This window comes from Diceros bicornis, chromosome 32 (genome assembly GCF_020826845.1).
Source record: "Diceros bicornis minor isolate mBicDic1 chromosome 32, mDicBic1.mat.cur, whole genome shotgun sequence".
In the NCBI taxonomy this organism is placed as follows: Eukaryota; Metazoa; Chordata; class Mammalia; order Perissodactyla; family Rhinocerotidae; genus Diceros; species Diceros bicornis.
The window spans coordinates 8,699,309-8,715,645 of NC_080771.1; the positions used below are offsets into that span (position 1 = coordinate 8,699,309).

At 44.8% G+C, this 16,337-nt stretch overlaps 1 pseudogene; it reads right to left on the reverse strand.

Moving 5' to 3' along the window:
• LOC131396002 (liver carboxylesterase-like) overlaps nt 1-16,337 on the reverse strand; it is a 33,808-nt pseudogene that overhangs the window by 16,052 nt on the left and 1,419 nt on the right.

Genomic DNA, 16,337 nt, shown 5'->3' on the forward strand with positions numbered 1-16,337 from the left:
CCCCCAGAGGTCACTTAGGGCACCAGTGGAGATGGAGAAGGAGACACACACTGAAGCTCAAGGATGGGGAGGAGGAGGGTCCAGTGAAGGGGCTGAGAAGGGGCAGTCTGTGAGGTAGGAGGTGGCCAGGAGCCAAAAGAAGGTAGCATTTTAAAAATATGTGAGTTATCATGTGTGGATGCTGCCAAAGTTGGGCCAAGAGCTGGTGGGTCATTGGTGACCTTGACCAGAACAGTCTCGTGGCGTTGCTGGGGTCAATACCTGACTGGCATGGGTAGAGGGGAAGGTAGGAGGAGCAGAAGCATGGAGAGCTAATGTAGCAGTTTATCTGTGATGGGAATCAGAGGAATGGGCCGTGGGTGAAAGAGATGAGCAGTCTTAATGAAGGCTTTACATCCTGGGTCATGTCTCACCCGGAATAACTCTTCTCTGGCTCCATAGGTCTTTCCAGGGAGTAGCCCACCCCTTCCCCAGCCTGCCCATTAGCCATCTCAGGGTCAGAGATCCTGGGGCTGGTGCATTCAGAAAAGGCTCATAGTAACTGTGTCCTACAGGAAACCTGCTTCTGTTTCCATGGAGACTAGAAGGAGAAGACTCTAGCCTTGACTCATGAATGTGCCAAATACAGAAGGAAATGGGATGAGTGGACCTGACATTCCTTGGGATGGTTGCCCATTGAGAACAGAGACTGTGACAACCTCCCTCCCAGCTTCCAGCCACCCCTTCCTTCACCCACAAGCATTCACTGAGCTCCCACCATGAGTCTGCTCCTTCCTTATGTTCCCACAAGTTAAGATGTGTAAGCCTCTGACTACTGTGCTGCATGCTAACTGGCATTTTAGAGGTTGCAACGTGCTGGGGCAGCATAGGAGAAGAGGAGATGAGCATTTCCGAGGAGGTAACGTTTGAGTTAGCCAGCCCTGGAAGACTAGTGGTTAAGATTCAGTGCTCTCACTGTCATGGCTCAAGTTCATTTCCTGGTCGGGGAACCATACCACCCGTCTGTCGGTTTTCCTACTGTGGTGGCTGCGTGTTGCAGTGATGCTGAAAGTTATGCCACCAGTATTTCAAAGACCAGCAGAGTCATCCACGGTGACAGATTTCAGTGGAGCTTCCAGACCAAGACAGACTAGGAAGACGTACCTGGCCACCCACTTCTGAAAAAATTGTTCATGAAAACTCTATGAATACCAGTGGAGCATTTTCATTTTCTGAAACAGCACTGGGAGATGAGAGTTTTGTGCAAAAACGACCCAGCAGGGTTCTGCTCTGCTGCACAAGGTCCCTAGGAGTCAGAATCAAACCGATGGCACTAAGACAAACAACATTTGGGTTGGGCCTTACAGGATGAATAAAAGTTTTTCAGGTAGAATAGGTGTTATAGGCAGGGGGAACACTGCAAAAGCTCAGAAGCATGTAGGTCAGCGTGGCTGGGGAATGAGAGGCAGGTGGTACCCAATTATGAAGGGACTTAGGTGCCTTACCAGGGAATTTAACAAAGATCCCCTTGAAGACTGACATGACCAGAGGTGGGTCCTAGCACCCTTGCTTTGGGGACAAATGTGCGGTGAGAAAAGTCTAATATCTTACCTGAAGAATCCCCAGATGCCCAGGCGGTACTGAATGGTCACCACCACCACGTTTTCATGGGCAGAGAGAACCAGCCCATCATAGGTTGATGCTCCACCTATCATCAGACCACCTCCATGGATCCACACCATCAGCTGGACAGGGAGACACCATACTGGATACAGGAAGCAGAGCTGGGAAGGACCTCAAGAGGTTGTTTACTTTGGTTGCTTACTTCTTGGCCATAACTCAAGGAGGCCACTACCCGAAGTCCACTAATCCCCAGCAAAGTTGGAGCAGGCAGTCGCCCTCATCCTCTACTCTGGGGCCCCGGCCACCACCCCATTCAATGCAATCTCATGGCCCCTGCCTGTCCCACCAGCCTCAGTGCCACCTCCTCCCAGGCTCTTCATGCTGAGAACACCATCATGGGCACATTCAAGGCTAAGGGTGTCATCTTCTCCCCAACACTCCCGTCATCCTCATGCCTGGACCCCTCCCCCAGCTCAGCATGCTCTGCATGCCGCAGCCCTTGTCCTTCAGCTCCATCTAAGTTAAGCAGTGAATTAAACTTCCCTCATGTGTGAATGATCATCTCAAGAGGCACACACGCCCCCAGTGGTGTGTCTTCCTAATATGCCTTCCCTCTGCCTCCTCCTGATTCCTCGACTCCCCAAATCCCACTGATCCTCCAAAGCCCAGCCTAAAAGCCACCTCCTCCAAGAAGTCCTCAATCCTTTGGCTAACATGATCTGAGCACCTACTGTGTGCCAGGGACTGTGACAGGAATTGAGGATCAGAGTGCTCACAACAATTCACGACTCATGGTATTTAAAAGGCTCACACGGCAGGGAAGTGAGAAAGGGTATAACAATAATACTGCCATAATTTTGTTAATTAAAAAAGCTTGGAACATGAACTATGTGCTAAGTACTGTTCTAAGTATAAAAATAAACCATCCACAAGGTTGGGACTACTATTGTCCCATTTAACAGACAGGAAATCTGAGGCACTTAACCTGCCGGAGGTCATGCAGGTAACGAGTGGTGGAAGCAGGACTTGAACCCAGGCAGTCTGGCTCCAGAGTCCACATGTTGAGCTGCCCAGCACACTGCAGCCAACGGCCACAGTGCGGTAAGTCAGCTGTTAGGGAAGGAGTAAGATCTTCCCTTCAACTCTAACTAACGTGTCAGGAGTACTGTCTTTGTGTACCGTGAGAGGCACTGAGATACAGCTTGATATTCATCATTGAACCCTCATATGTGATTATTCTAGTTTTGAGGAAACAGAGCCAAGTCTCTCAGTTAGTAAGAGGAAGAACCAGGATTTAAACCGAGGCCCTGCAGTTCCAGAGCCTGTGCCCATAAGTAGAGGTTCTCCTGCCTCCAGGATCCAAGCATCCCTGTTCCTCCCACTCGTCTGATCTCTGCCTACCTCTGGGTGGAGGGACTGAATTTGAGTCATCTCAGAGTGAAGGCTGAGCCAAAGTCGGGTCAGCAGTGATTTGCTGCAGTTAGTCCCTGTCTGTGCAGCCCAGATGGTGAGATCCTTGAAGGCAGGTGTTGCGTGTTAATGGTTTTATGTTCCTTCTTTCTCCTAATCCCCGGTTCTAGCTACGTATACGGGACACTGGGTTCTTAACAGAAGAATGAGTGAATGAATAAATGAATGAATGAATGAGTGAACCCTTGTCCCCCCCTCTTTGGGCCAAGCATGTACAGTGCTGCTTCTAGTCACAAGTTCACAGATGCCTCCTCCACTCCTGGGCATCATGCCAGGTGTGTCCTGGGAGATGGCTGGTGCTCACACCCCTCCCTTCTCCACCCCAGCCTCCCCTCCTTTTCCAGCAGACCCTCCCCACCCTCCAGCCAGGTCTGGAAGCCTGCCGCATCTCTGGGCCTCCCTTTATTCAGGAAATGCTGACTTACAGGGTTATCAGCCCATGCCAAAGACAGTTAGGGAGGGAAATGAGCTACAAGAAAGTCTCTGATAGTTGGCCAAAGGTAAGGGAAAGCGCTTCTTGGATTTACCCAGGCTCTGTCCCCCACACCTCCTACACAGAACTCTGAAGTTGTCAGGAATGGGCCTCTGTGTGCAGAGGAAAAACCACACACAGTCTCCTAGTCTGCGTAAAGAGCACTGCTTTGAAGATCAGAATTCTCGCCTGCTCTCATCCTGCCAACCCTACTGTGTAACCTCGCCTTCCCTCTCTGGGCCTCAATTTCTCTATGTGTAAAGGAAGGGTTGTGTTGTCAGCTTATTCTAAGATCCCTTCAGTTCTAACCTTGTTGGAAATTATGTCCTAGCTGCTCTGGGTATCGGATTCCTAACCTATCAACTAAGGGTAATCATTCATCTTCTTCTATTAGCGTAAGAGAAGTTGAAAAATTAAAATGTACATTACAGATCTACAGCAACTCCCCCCGAGTCCCTACGTCTGTAACTAGGAAAAACTTAAGTATGGAGAACTTATGTTTCTTTTGAACCTGCTATCTGGCTGTGGTGGGAAAAGGAAGCCCTAGGGCCCCTGAAACAGCCATGGTGGGTGATGCCCCCACCCCAAGCTGCCTTCATCCTCTTCCAGTCTCCACCAGAAGATCCCACAGCGCTGGAACTCGCTGCTTACCGGCAGCCTGCTTTTGTTCATCAAGTCAGCGGGAGTGTAAATATTTAGGTAAAGACAGTCTTTGGAAAACTGGAGAGAAATGTTCTGCTTTCTGTTGGTAAAGAGGTCTGAGAGCATCTTCCCTGCCACCGGGTCCTGGGAGCACCTAGGATCGACAGGGAGAAAGAAGAAGTCCTGAGGTTCAATCAGAGCTAAGCAAGGAAATGTCCCCTATGGTCAGACCAGCCTTGGACTGGGAGGTTAGGCCTGTAATCGAGTTGTTCTTACCAAACTCGAGACACTGGAAAGGGCTGGAGGCTGTCTGGGGATCTAGGTGGGGGGTCCTGGGGCTTGGTAAGGTCTTCCAGGACTGTATATAGTGAGGAGGCCTGGGCACCTGTCCCCTCCCAGACCCCTCGGGATGCCCTGGGTCCAGGAGAGGAGGCTGCCTATGCAGCTGGGAGAGGACAATTTCCTTCATGCCCTTGACACAGCCTGGCTCCCCTGGGCTCCGTATGGTGGGCTGCAGGGTGAACATGTTCTCACCAGGTAAACCAGGTGTTCTCGTCCAAGGGAAACTTCCATAAACCATGGGAAGTCACTCAAATGGCAGGCATTTAGGGCATACAACGGGTCAGGGGTGAAATAGTTTTGGGGAAACACCAGGATAACTCTGTTCTAGTCTGCTGCAGCCACCAATTTGCTATGTGACCTTGGGTAAATTCCTTCCCTGCTCTGGGCCTCCACCTGCCAGATCTAGGTGAGAGGAGTGATTTCTATCAGGGTCTACATCCCCGAAATGATAAGATTCTATTATCCTCCAACCCAGGCAAGCACTAATGGTTGCCCTAATAAAGAATTGTAAAGATCCAATATCGACTATAATTGTTAACATTTACTGAGTCCTCACAGCATATCAGGTGCTGTACTCCTTGTGTATTAACTCATTTAATCCTCAGATCACCCCCATGATATAAGTTCTATTATTATCCCCATTTTACAGTTGAGAAAACTGATGCACAGAGAGGTTAGAAAACCTGCCCAAGGTCACACAGCCAGAAAGATTCATACTGTGGAGTGCTTATATTTCCAAGGACATAATAAGCTACATTTCTGAATCTCAATGTACTCAGAAGGCAGGCATCACTGCCCCCAGTGTGTAGATGAGGAAACTGAGGCACTAAGGTGCTTGGATGACACAGCTGTCAAGGGGCAGAGTCAGAGGCTACAAACACGACTTCCTGACTTCCATCCGGGGGGAACTTTGCTCAGATCACCAAGAACAAGGGGCATAATATTCATAAAATAAGAAATTCAAAAGTCAAAAATGGAAAAAGAGTTCAATGTCACTAGCATTCAAATAAATGCAGAATAAATAGCAAAATTACGCATATAATTATGATAATAATAATTATTATTCTTATTTTGCCTATCCAATAGCCAAAAAAACATTTTTAATAACCCCAAGCATTGCCAAAGTTCCGGTGAATGGAAGTTTTCATATATTAGCAGAAGGAGAGTAGGTGGAATATTTCTGGGGGAAAATTTAATAAAAGGTGTATACACTTTGATTCAAAAAATCATTTCTTGTGCTCTGAGGCTTTTTGAAGATGGCGGCGTAAGCAGACTCTGAACTCACCTCCTCCCGTAGACACAGCCGTTTTATAACTACTCGTGGAAAAATTACCCCTGAGACAGAACTGAAAACTGGATGAGAGGAACTCCTGCAACAACGGACAATCCTAACTGAGGTGGAAGAGGCAGAGACTCCCTTCCGGAGAGGAAAAACACCCCCTTCACAAGCCGCCAGCTTCACGGCCGCCGGGAGCAGCTCACAGGTACGCAGCCTCCATGGAGGCGCGGGGCACTGAGCCGGGGAGCGCCCCCGCTGTGGGCATTTTGTGGACCCAGCACAATCGAGACCAGCGACATAATATCTGACTGTGCCTGCTACTAAAACACTGGGGAGTACCCCCAGAAAACCCGGTTCACAAAGAAACTAAAACTGGCTCTTAAAGGGCCCGCGCGCAAACTCACCCGTTTCAGAAAGCATCCTAAAATCACCAGAAACAAAGGTGTACAGTGCTTTGGTGAAAAGAGACTCACCTAATAGGCCCTGAGTGCATCTTGGTGAGAGGTGAGACCTCTCCAGGGACTGGGACATTGGCGGCGGCCATTGTTGTGGCCTGGTGTGGGCGTGCTGACAGAGACGACATTGGAGTTCTCCCTGAGGCCTGCTAGCCCAGGGTCTGCACCACCCACTAGAGCACCGATTTAATCCAGCTCAGCCAGGGCAGGCAGCCCACCCTAGAGACTGGCCCCACCCAACAACAAGCCCTCAGGCAACTTGTGGGCCTGCATAGATTGGTGACTGGATTCTCTGCAGCCTGGTGACTGAGCCGACTTGAGCAGGGCAGGGTGTGCACAAGGAGCCGGTGGAGAGTGTGGGGCAGTGGCAGAGTGTGTGGGGCTCCCGCCGTGGAGAGACTGGGTCTGCTTGGGGAGGTCGAGGCGCTCACATGGGGCAGGACTGTGTTGACTGTGTGTGTGGACCTGTGGGCGGCAGGGCTTCTCAGCCGCAGAAGACTTGTGCTTCTCAAAGACCCACATAGGAGGTTTGCTCCACCTTCCAAAACCTGAAACAATTGGGTGCTCCTGTGCCTGAGGCCAGCCCCACCCAGCTGCAATCCTCAGAGAGCTGACAAGAGACCTAATAGGCTAGAGGCTTACAGAAATTGTAAGGCCCTGAGCCTAACAACCTGCCAGGCTGGGGGCCTACTCACTTAAAAGAAATACTGCAACACAAATGTGGTATTAGAACTTGCAGCCAACTGTGCTGGGGCTCCCCACACCTGATAAAGAGACTGAAGGGCCCACAACAACTACAAGCAGCTGAGCATTACAACAGCTGGCCAGGAGCATAACTCAGCCTCCCTGGGCGCCTACAGAGAGAGCAAACAGGCCACAGCAGAAGGATACACGTAGCCCACATAGGGGTCACCCCTGGAACATTGAGAACTGAGGGAAGCACACTGGAAGCCTCCTAAGGCATCACTTACATAAGGTCACTTATCCAAGAGCAGGAGACGTAGCTGACCTACCTAATACGTAGACACAAGCACAGGGAAAGAGGCAAAATGAAGAGGCAAAAGAATACATTCCAAGTGAGGGAACAGGACAAAACCCCAGAAAAGGAACTAAGTGAAACAGAAATGAACAACCTACCTGACAGAGAGTTCAAACAAAGAGTGTTAAGGATGCTCACTGATCCGGGGAGAAGAATAGATGAACTCAGTGAGAATGTCAACAAAGAAATGGAAGATATAAAAAAGAACCAATCAGAAATGAAGAATACAATACTGGAAATGAAAAATTCATTAGAGGGACTCAAAAGCAGAGTAGAGGATACAGAAGAACGGATCTGCGAGCTGGACGAAAGACTATAAGAAATTACCCGAGGTGAACAGGTAAAAGAGAAAAGAATTAAAAAGACTGAGGACAGTCTAAGGGACCTCTGGGACAACATCAAGCACACTAACATCCGTGTTATAGGTGTCTCGGAAGGAGAAGAGCGAGACAAGGGGTCAGAGAATCTATTTCAAGAAATAATAGATGAAAACTTCCCTACCCTAAGGAAGGAAACAGACATCCAGGTACAGGAATCACAGAGAGCCCCAAACAAGATAAACCCAAAGAGGCCCACACCAAGACACATCATAATCAAAATGTCCAGAATTAAAGATAAAGAGAGAATCCTGAAAGCCGCAAGAGAATGTCAAGTTACGTACAAAGGAAACCCCATAAGGCTATCAGCTGACTTCTCAGCAGAAACCTTACAGGCTAGAAGAGAATGGCACGATATATTTAAAGTGCTAAAAGGAAAAAACTTACAGCCAAGAATACTCTACCCAGCAAGGTTATCATTCAAAATGGAAGGAGAGATCAAAATTTTCCCAGATAAGCAAAAATTAAAGGAGTTTGTCACCAAGAAACCAGTGCTACAAGAAATGTTAAAGGGACTGATTTAAGGGGAAAAGAGAAGACCACAAATAGGAAAAATTATCTATTTCCATGATTAGAATGTAATGGATACAAATGCACAACAAAGAGGTTAGATATGATATCAAAAACATGAGGGAGGAGGGGAGTTAAAGAGTACAGCTTTCAGACAGAGGTCAAACTAAAGTGACCATCAATTCTGTATAGAAGAAGAAAGGAACAGAGAAGGACTACTAAAACACTGAGGAAAAAAAAAAAGTTAAAAAATGGCAGTAAGTACATACTTATCAATAGCTACTTTAAACGTCAATGGACTAAATGCTCCAATTAAAAGGCATAGGGTGGCTGACTGGATAAGAAAACAAGACTCATATATATGCTGCATACAAGAGACACACTTCAGACCTAAAGACACTCACAAACTGAAAGTGAAGGGATGGAAAAAGATACTCCACGCAAATGGCAATGAAAAGAAAGCTGGGGTAGCAGTACTCATATCAGACAAAATAAACTTTAAAACAAAAACTGTAAAAAGAGACCAAGAAGGGCATTACATAATGATCAAGGGAACAATCCAACAAGAGGATATAACACTTGTAAATATCTACGCACCCAATGTAGGTGCACCTAAATATATAAAACAATTATTAACAGACATAAAAAGAGAAATAGACAATAACACAATAATAGTAGGGGACTTTAACACTCCACTTACACCAACGGATAGATCATCCAAACAGAAGATCAATAAGGAAACATTGGCCTTAAACGACACACTACAACAGATGGACCTAGTAGATATATACAGAGCATTCCATCCAAAAACCGAAGAACACACGTTCTTTTCAAAGGCACATGGAACATTCTCCAGGATTGATCACATTTTAGGCCATAAAACAAGTCTCCATAAATTTAAGAAGATTGAAATAATACCAAGTATCTTTTCTGACCACAACGGTATGAAACTAGAAATCAACTATAGGACGAAAATCAGAAAAGCCACAAATACATGGAGATTAAACAAAATGCTACTGAACAACGACTGGGTTAACGAAGAAATCAAAGAAGAAATGAAAAAATACCTAGAGACAAATGAAAATGAAAATACGACATGCCAGAATTTATGGGATACAGCAAAAGCAGTTCTAAGAGGGAAGTTTATAGCGATACAGGCCTATCTCAACAAACAAGAAAAATCTCAAATAAACAATCTAACAATGCACCTGAAGGAACTGGAAAAAGAAGAACAAAGCCCAAAATCAGTAGAAGAAGGGAAATAATAAAAATCAGAGCAGAAATAAATGAAATAGAGACCAAAAAAACAATAGAAAAAATTAATAAAACCAAGAGCTGGTTCTTTGAAAAGATCAACAAAATTGACAAACCTTTAGCTAGACTCACCAAGAAAAAAAGAGAGAAGGCACAAATAAGTAAAATCAGAAATGAAAGAGAAGAGGTTACAACAGACACCTCAGAAATACAAAAGATTATAAGAGAATACTATGAAAAGCTATATGCCAACCAATTCGACAATCTGGAAGAAATGGATAAATTCTTAGAATCATACAACCTTCCAAAACTGGATCAAGAAGAAGTAGAGAATTTGAATAGACCAATCACCAGTAAGGAGATCGAAACAGTAATCACAAACCTCCCCAAAAATAAAAGTCCAGGACCAGACGGCTTTCCTGGTGAATTCTACCAAACATTCAAAGAAGACTTAATACCTATCCTTCTCAAACTCTTCCAAAAAATTGAGGAGGGGGGGAAGCTCCCTAACTCATTCTACGAAGCTGACATTACGCTGATACCAAAACCAGACAAGGACAACACACAAAAAAAAGAAAATTACAGGCCAATATCACTGATGAACATCGATGCAAAAATCCTCAATAAAATACTAGCAAATCGCATACAACAATACGTTAAAAAGATTATACACCATGATCAAGTGGGATTTATTCCAGGGATGCAGGGATGGTTTAACATTCGCAAATCAATCAACGTAATACACCACATTAATAAAATGAAGAATAAAAATCACATGATCATCTCAATAGATGCAGAGAAAGCATTTGACAAGATACAGCATCCATTTATGATAAAAACTCTGAATAAAATGGGTATAGAAGGAAAGTACCTCAACATAATAAAGACCATATATGAGAAACCCACAGCTAATATCATCCTCAATGGTGAAAAACTGAAAGCCATCCCTCTAAGAACAGGAACCAGACAAGGATGCCCACTGTCACCACTCCTATTTAACATAGTACTGGAAGTCTTAGCCAGAGCAATCAGGCAAGAGAAAGAAATAAAAGGGATCCAAATTGGAAAGGAAGAAGTGAAACTGTCACTATTTGCAGATGACATGATTTTATATATAGAAAACCCTAAAGAATCCACCAGAAAACTTTTAGAAGTAATAAACAAATATGGTAAAGTTGCAGGATACAAAATCAACATACAAAAATCAGTTGCATTTCTGTACACTAACAACGAAGTAGCAGAAAGAGAAATTAAGAATACCATCCCATTTACAACTGCAACAAAAAGAATAAAATACCTAGGAATAAACTTAACCAAAGAGGTGAAAGATCTGTACACCGAAAACTATAAAACATTTCTGAAAGAAATTGAAGAAGACACAAAGAAATGGGAAGATATTCCGTGCTCTTGGATTGGAAGAATTAACATAGTTAAGATGTCCATACTTCCTAAAGCCATCTATAGAGTCAATGCAATCTCTATCAAAGTTCCAACAACATTTTTCACAGAAATAGAACAAAGAATCCTAAAATTTATATGGAACAACAAAAGACCCCGAATAGCTAAAGGAATCCTGAGAAAAAAGAACACAGCTGGAGGTATCACACTCCCTGATTTCAAAATATACTACAAAGCTGTAGTAACCAAAACAGCATGGTACTGGCACAAAAACAGACACACAGATCAATGGAATAGAATCGAAAGCCCAGAAATAAACCCACACATCTATGGACAGCTAATCTTTGACAAAGGAGCCAAGAACATACAATGGGGAAAAGAAAGTCTCTTCAACAAATGGTGTTGGGAAAACTGGATAGCCATATGGAAAAAAATGAAAGTAGACCCTTACCTTACACCATACACAAAAATTAACTCCAAATGGATTAAAGACTTGAATGTAAGACCTGAAACTGTGAAACTTCTGGAAGAAAACATAGGCAGTACACTCTTCGACATCAGTCTTAGCAACATCTTTTCAAATACCACGTCTGACCGGGCAAGAGAAACAATAGAAAAAATAAACAAATGGGACTATATCAAACTAAAAAGCTTCTGCACAGCAAAGGAAACCATCAACAAAATGAAAAGACAACCTAACAATTGGGAGAAGATATTTGCAAACCATACTTCTGACAAGGGGTTAATCTCCAAAATATATAAAGAACTCATGCATCTTACCAACAAAAAAACTACCAACCCAATTAAGAAATGGGCAAAAGACCTGAACAGACATTTCTCCAAAGAAGATATACAGATGGCCAACAGACACATGAAAAGATGTTCAAAATCACTAACTATCAGGGAAATGCAAATCAAAACTACAATGAGATATCACCTCACGCCCGTCAGAATGGCTATAATTAACAAGACTGGAAACAACATGTGTTGGAGAGGATATGGAGAGAAGGGAACTCTCATACACTGCTGGTGGGAGTGCAAACTGGTGCAGCCTCTGTGGAAAACAGTATGGATATTCCTCAAAAAATCAAGGATAAAACTACCATATGATCCAGCTTTCCCAAGGCTGGGTATTTATCCAAAGAACTTGAAAACACCAATTTGTAAAGGTACATGCACCCATGTGTTCATTGCAGCGTTATTCACAATAGCCAACACTTGGAAGCAACCGAAGTGCCCATCAAGGGATGAATGGATAAAGAAGATGTGGTATATATACACAATGGAATACTACTCAGCCATAAGAAACGATGAAATCCAGCCATTTGTGACATCATGGATGGACATTGAGGGTATAATGCAAAGTGAAATAAGTCAGAGGGAGAAGGTCAAATACCGTATGATTTCCTTCATTAAGTAGTAGATAATAACAACAATAAACAAACACATAGGGACAGAGATTGGATTGGTGGTTACCAGAGGGGAAGGGGGGAGGGAGGAGGGTGAAAGGGATAATTCGGTACATGTGTGTGGTGATGGGTTGTAATTAGTATTTTGGTGGTGAACATGATGTCATCTATGCAGAAATAGAAGTACAATGATGTACACCTGAAATTTTTACAATGTTATAAACTAATGTTACTGCATTAAACAAAAAATTAAAAAAAAATCATTTCTTGTAACTTAGAAAATATTAATGAGTGTACATAAAGATTTAGCTGCAGGATGTTCATCGAGTGGTATTTATATTATCAAAAACATTAAAGGCAACTTAATGGCCCCAAATAAGAGATTGGGTAAATAAATTATGATTCGATACCTAAAGTAATGCAGGTGTTAACTCTCAGGCTGTGATATTTAATGTCACAAAATGATGTTCACGATATACTTATAAGTGAGCAAAGCAGGCATCCAAACTATCTGTGCAGTGTAATGGGCTATTGTGACTTATAATAAGAAATATATATTTGGTCTTCCTCCAGTTTCTGGCACAGGATCCTAAAACCCTTGGAACTTCCTAAGTGATGAGAGTGACAAAGATGTCTTTTGTTATATTAATGAGGTGACTTTTGGACCTCAGCTAAGGATGGGGCTGGTTGCCAGGAGAACCAACCAGTAATGAGAAGTTTGGCACTTTCAGTCCCATCCCTCCGACCTCTGGAGAAGGGAGAGGGGCTGGGAGTTGAATGAGAGGGGCTGGGAGTTGAATAAATGGTCAATGGTCAGTGATTTAATCAACCGTGCCTATGTAATGAACCTACATAAAAAACCAAAGCACAGGGCTTCGGAGAGCTGCCAGGTTGTGAACCAGAAGGCTTCCTCGTGTCATCCTGCAGGGCCCCCAACTCCATGAGGACAGAAACTCCTTTCTTCAGGACCCGCCATATGTATCTCTTCATCTGCTGTTGATTCGTATCCTTTAATATCCTTCGTAATAAAAGGGTAATCTAATGAGTAAATTAATTTCCAGAGTTCTGTGAGCCACTTTGGAAAATAAATAGAACCCAAGGAGGGGGTCATGGGAACCTCTGATGTATAGCTAGTGGGTCAGTGCCACAGGTAACAACCCAGCCTTGTGAAGGGCAGCTGAAGCAAAGGGCAGTCTTGTGGGACTGAGCCCTTAGTCTGTGACATCTGATTCTATTTCCTGGTAAATAGTGTCAGGATTAACTTAATTGTAGGACAGCCAGCTGGTGTCTGAGAATGGCTTGTTGGTGAGGAAAAAACAACTCACACTGGAATTGCATGCAGAATCTTATGTGATTCTTTTTATAAGGGAGAAAATATGCAACGGATAAAAGACTGGAAAAACAGAACTAAAATATGGAGAGCAGTTCTCTCCAGGGGGTGAAATCATATAGGATTTTCATTTTCTTACCTTTCCTTTTCCATGCATCCTTGCTTTTCTGTAATAAGTATGTATTACACTTGCAATCAGGAAATAAAAACAGTGAATACTACTTTAAAAAGGGAGGATGAGTGGAAGGGGAGAAGAGGAAAGAAAAATAAAAGAAAGAAAAGAAAAGAGAGAAGAAAAGAAGGGAAGACGTGGGACCCTGGAAATTACCAGAATGCCTTTCTGGGAAGAATAAGGTCTGAAGGGATGCACATAGGCATCTGAATGCCCTGAGGTGAGGCTGAGGGGCTGATTTGCCCAATTTGGCCACAGTGACTAGGACACACCAACCATTGATGTGCTCATGGCTAGGTGGCTAGACACATTGGAGAGTTGAGAACTCGCCTGGTCAACACCCCAAAGCACTCCCCACACACACCCTCCTGGCTCAACCTACTTGCCAACTATGGCAAAGTACAGACAGGAGAACAAACAGAACCACTACTTCTGATCCCCCTCACCTGCTCACTTTTTTATTTTCTTCAAAGCGCTTCTCATATTCCAACACATTACTTAATTCATTTATTAATTTGCATGTTGTTTATTATCTGTCTCCACTGCTAGAATGTAAGCACCACGAAGACGAGATCTTTGTTCTGTTTAATATTGGATCCCAGGAACCTAGAATATGCCTGGCACACAGTAGGTGCTCATAAATACTTGTTGATTAAAGGGCTCTAGAATGCTGTGAGAGTTTTGGAATGTCTCTGGGGATCTACATTCTGGAACAAAGTATAAGCCGCTCAGAGGATCACCTTGGCTCCTTCCTGCATCACTTTGAGGCAAACGTCACACTGAAAGACGCCAAAGCCACCCCAAGCTTACATAGGAGGGTAGGAGGTGGTGTTCTTCACGACATGCCATGGTTCTGCAGGCTGTGGCGGAGCAAACCTCAGGGGTCCAAGAGGGGGCTTGGCAAAAGGGACGCCCAGGAAAACGGCCACAGGCTGTGCAAATCCTTCTAAGCTGACATACTTCCCCAGGACCTTGCCCTGCACGGTGTCCACAACAGGCGGTGAGGATAGGTGTCCTGCTGGACATGGAGAGGAAATGAGGACACGTCAGAGGTGGAAGGATGGAACTGGATCCAGGTGGGTCTCCCACTTTCAGAACATGACCTTGAATGAGTGACCTCAACTCTCTAGGCCTCAGTTTCTTCTTATGTAAAAGAAGAATAAGGTTAACTGTCCTTCCTAAGTCATCGGGATATCTTAAGGAGCAAATTGGAATTGGAGGTAAAACAGCATCGAGTGAAAAGTAAATGCAAGAAGCAGGGCTGCTGGGAGTGAACAGACACTGGGTTTCCACTCTCAGGAGCCTCTGGAAACAATTATCCACTAGGATTCTGGCACTGAGCTGCATTTTGGATGGGAGGATGAACAAGAGGTGGCCCCTCTTCTCAGAAGCTCTGAACCTTGTAGGAAGAATGAGCCACATACATACTTGACCCTCCTGCTTGGAAGAAAGTGGTCAGTGTCCTGAGAGAGGCACGAGTAAGGTCCTACAGGAGTTAGAAGAGGGAGCGAGGCCTTCTATTGGTGGCATCATGGAGGCCGTGACCTTGGAGCGGGGACTTGCAGCAAGGAGAGGACTGAGCAAGGGGAGTTGGAAGAGGCGGTATAAAGGTATTAAGCAGAGAAGAGAATGTGCCGAGGCTCTGAGACAGCAAAATGCAAGGCCTGCCTGAGGAAGAGTGATGGACCATTTGAGCCAGAGGGAGTCTATGGGGAGGGGGAGATAACCCTGGGATGAGAGGGGTTCATGTCTGGGAAGGCCTCGAATGCCAGGCTAAGGGTTTGGGCTTTACTTGGTTGGTAAATGAGCAGCAGGGAACAGTTCTGGAGTGCGGCTGAGTGACACAACCAGATTGAAGACGGTTCTTCAGGTGGCTCTGAGCAGGGTCGTCCAGAGGGGGAGAGACGGGGGCCAGATTCCTCTCTGTTCCATTCTTGTGGAGCAGACGGTGCTTCCTCACTGAGCTGAAATTCACGTCCCTGCAGCTGCCCCATCAGCCCTGGTTCTACCTGCTGTGGGACCATCCTGAGCTGTCATGGGGCAGGCGGCCTTTCAGACACTTGATCGTGCCCATCCCTCAGGTAAGCTCTTGTGTGTCTTCAATTTGTTTAAGCATTCCTCATAGGAAATGACGTCTGGTCTATTGTCCTCCCAACTGTTCTCTTTTTGATGTAGACATAAGGTCAACATCTCCCTCAAAGTGTGTGGGCAGAGCAAAAAGGGATGATGTAGATTTGTTCTTATACAAGAATATCCAATGCTCCCCTTCTAGAGAAATGAAGTGGAGAGAAGCCAGATGCCAAGGGTGAGAAAGTGGGTGATAGGGTGAGAAAGTGGGTGATGGGGTGAGAGGCATCAGCAATAATGGTGAGAGCAGCAGTTACCACGTATGTTATAGGTAATGTTTATATACTGAGCACTTCCTATGTGCTGGATGTGCATTGCAGGTCATTTAAATTAATCTTCACAAGACCCTGGCTAGGTAGGTGTCCATATACCCATTTTACAGATGAGGAAACTGAGGAAATGGAGGCAGCCAGTGTGGACTTTCTGAAGACGGAAATGGGATGGACTTTCTAAAGGAGG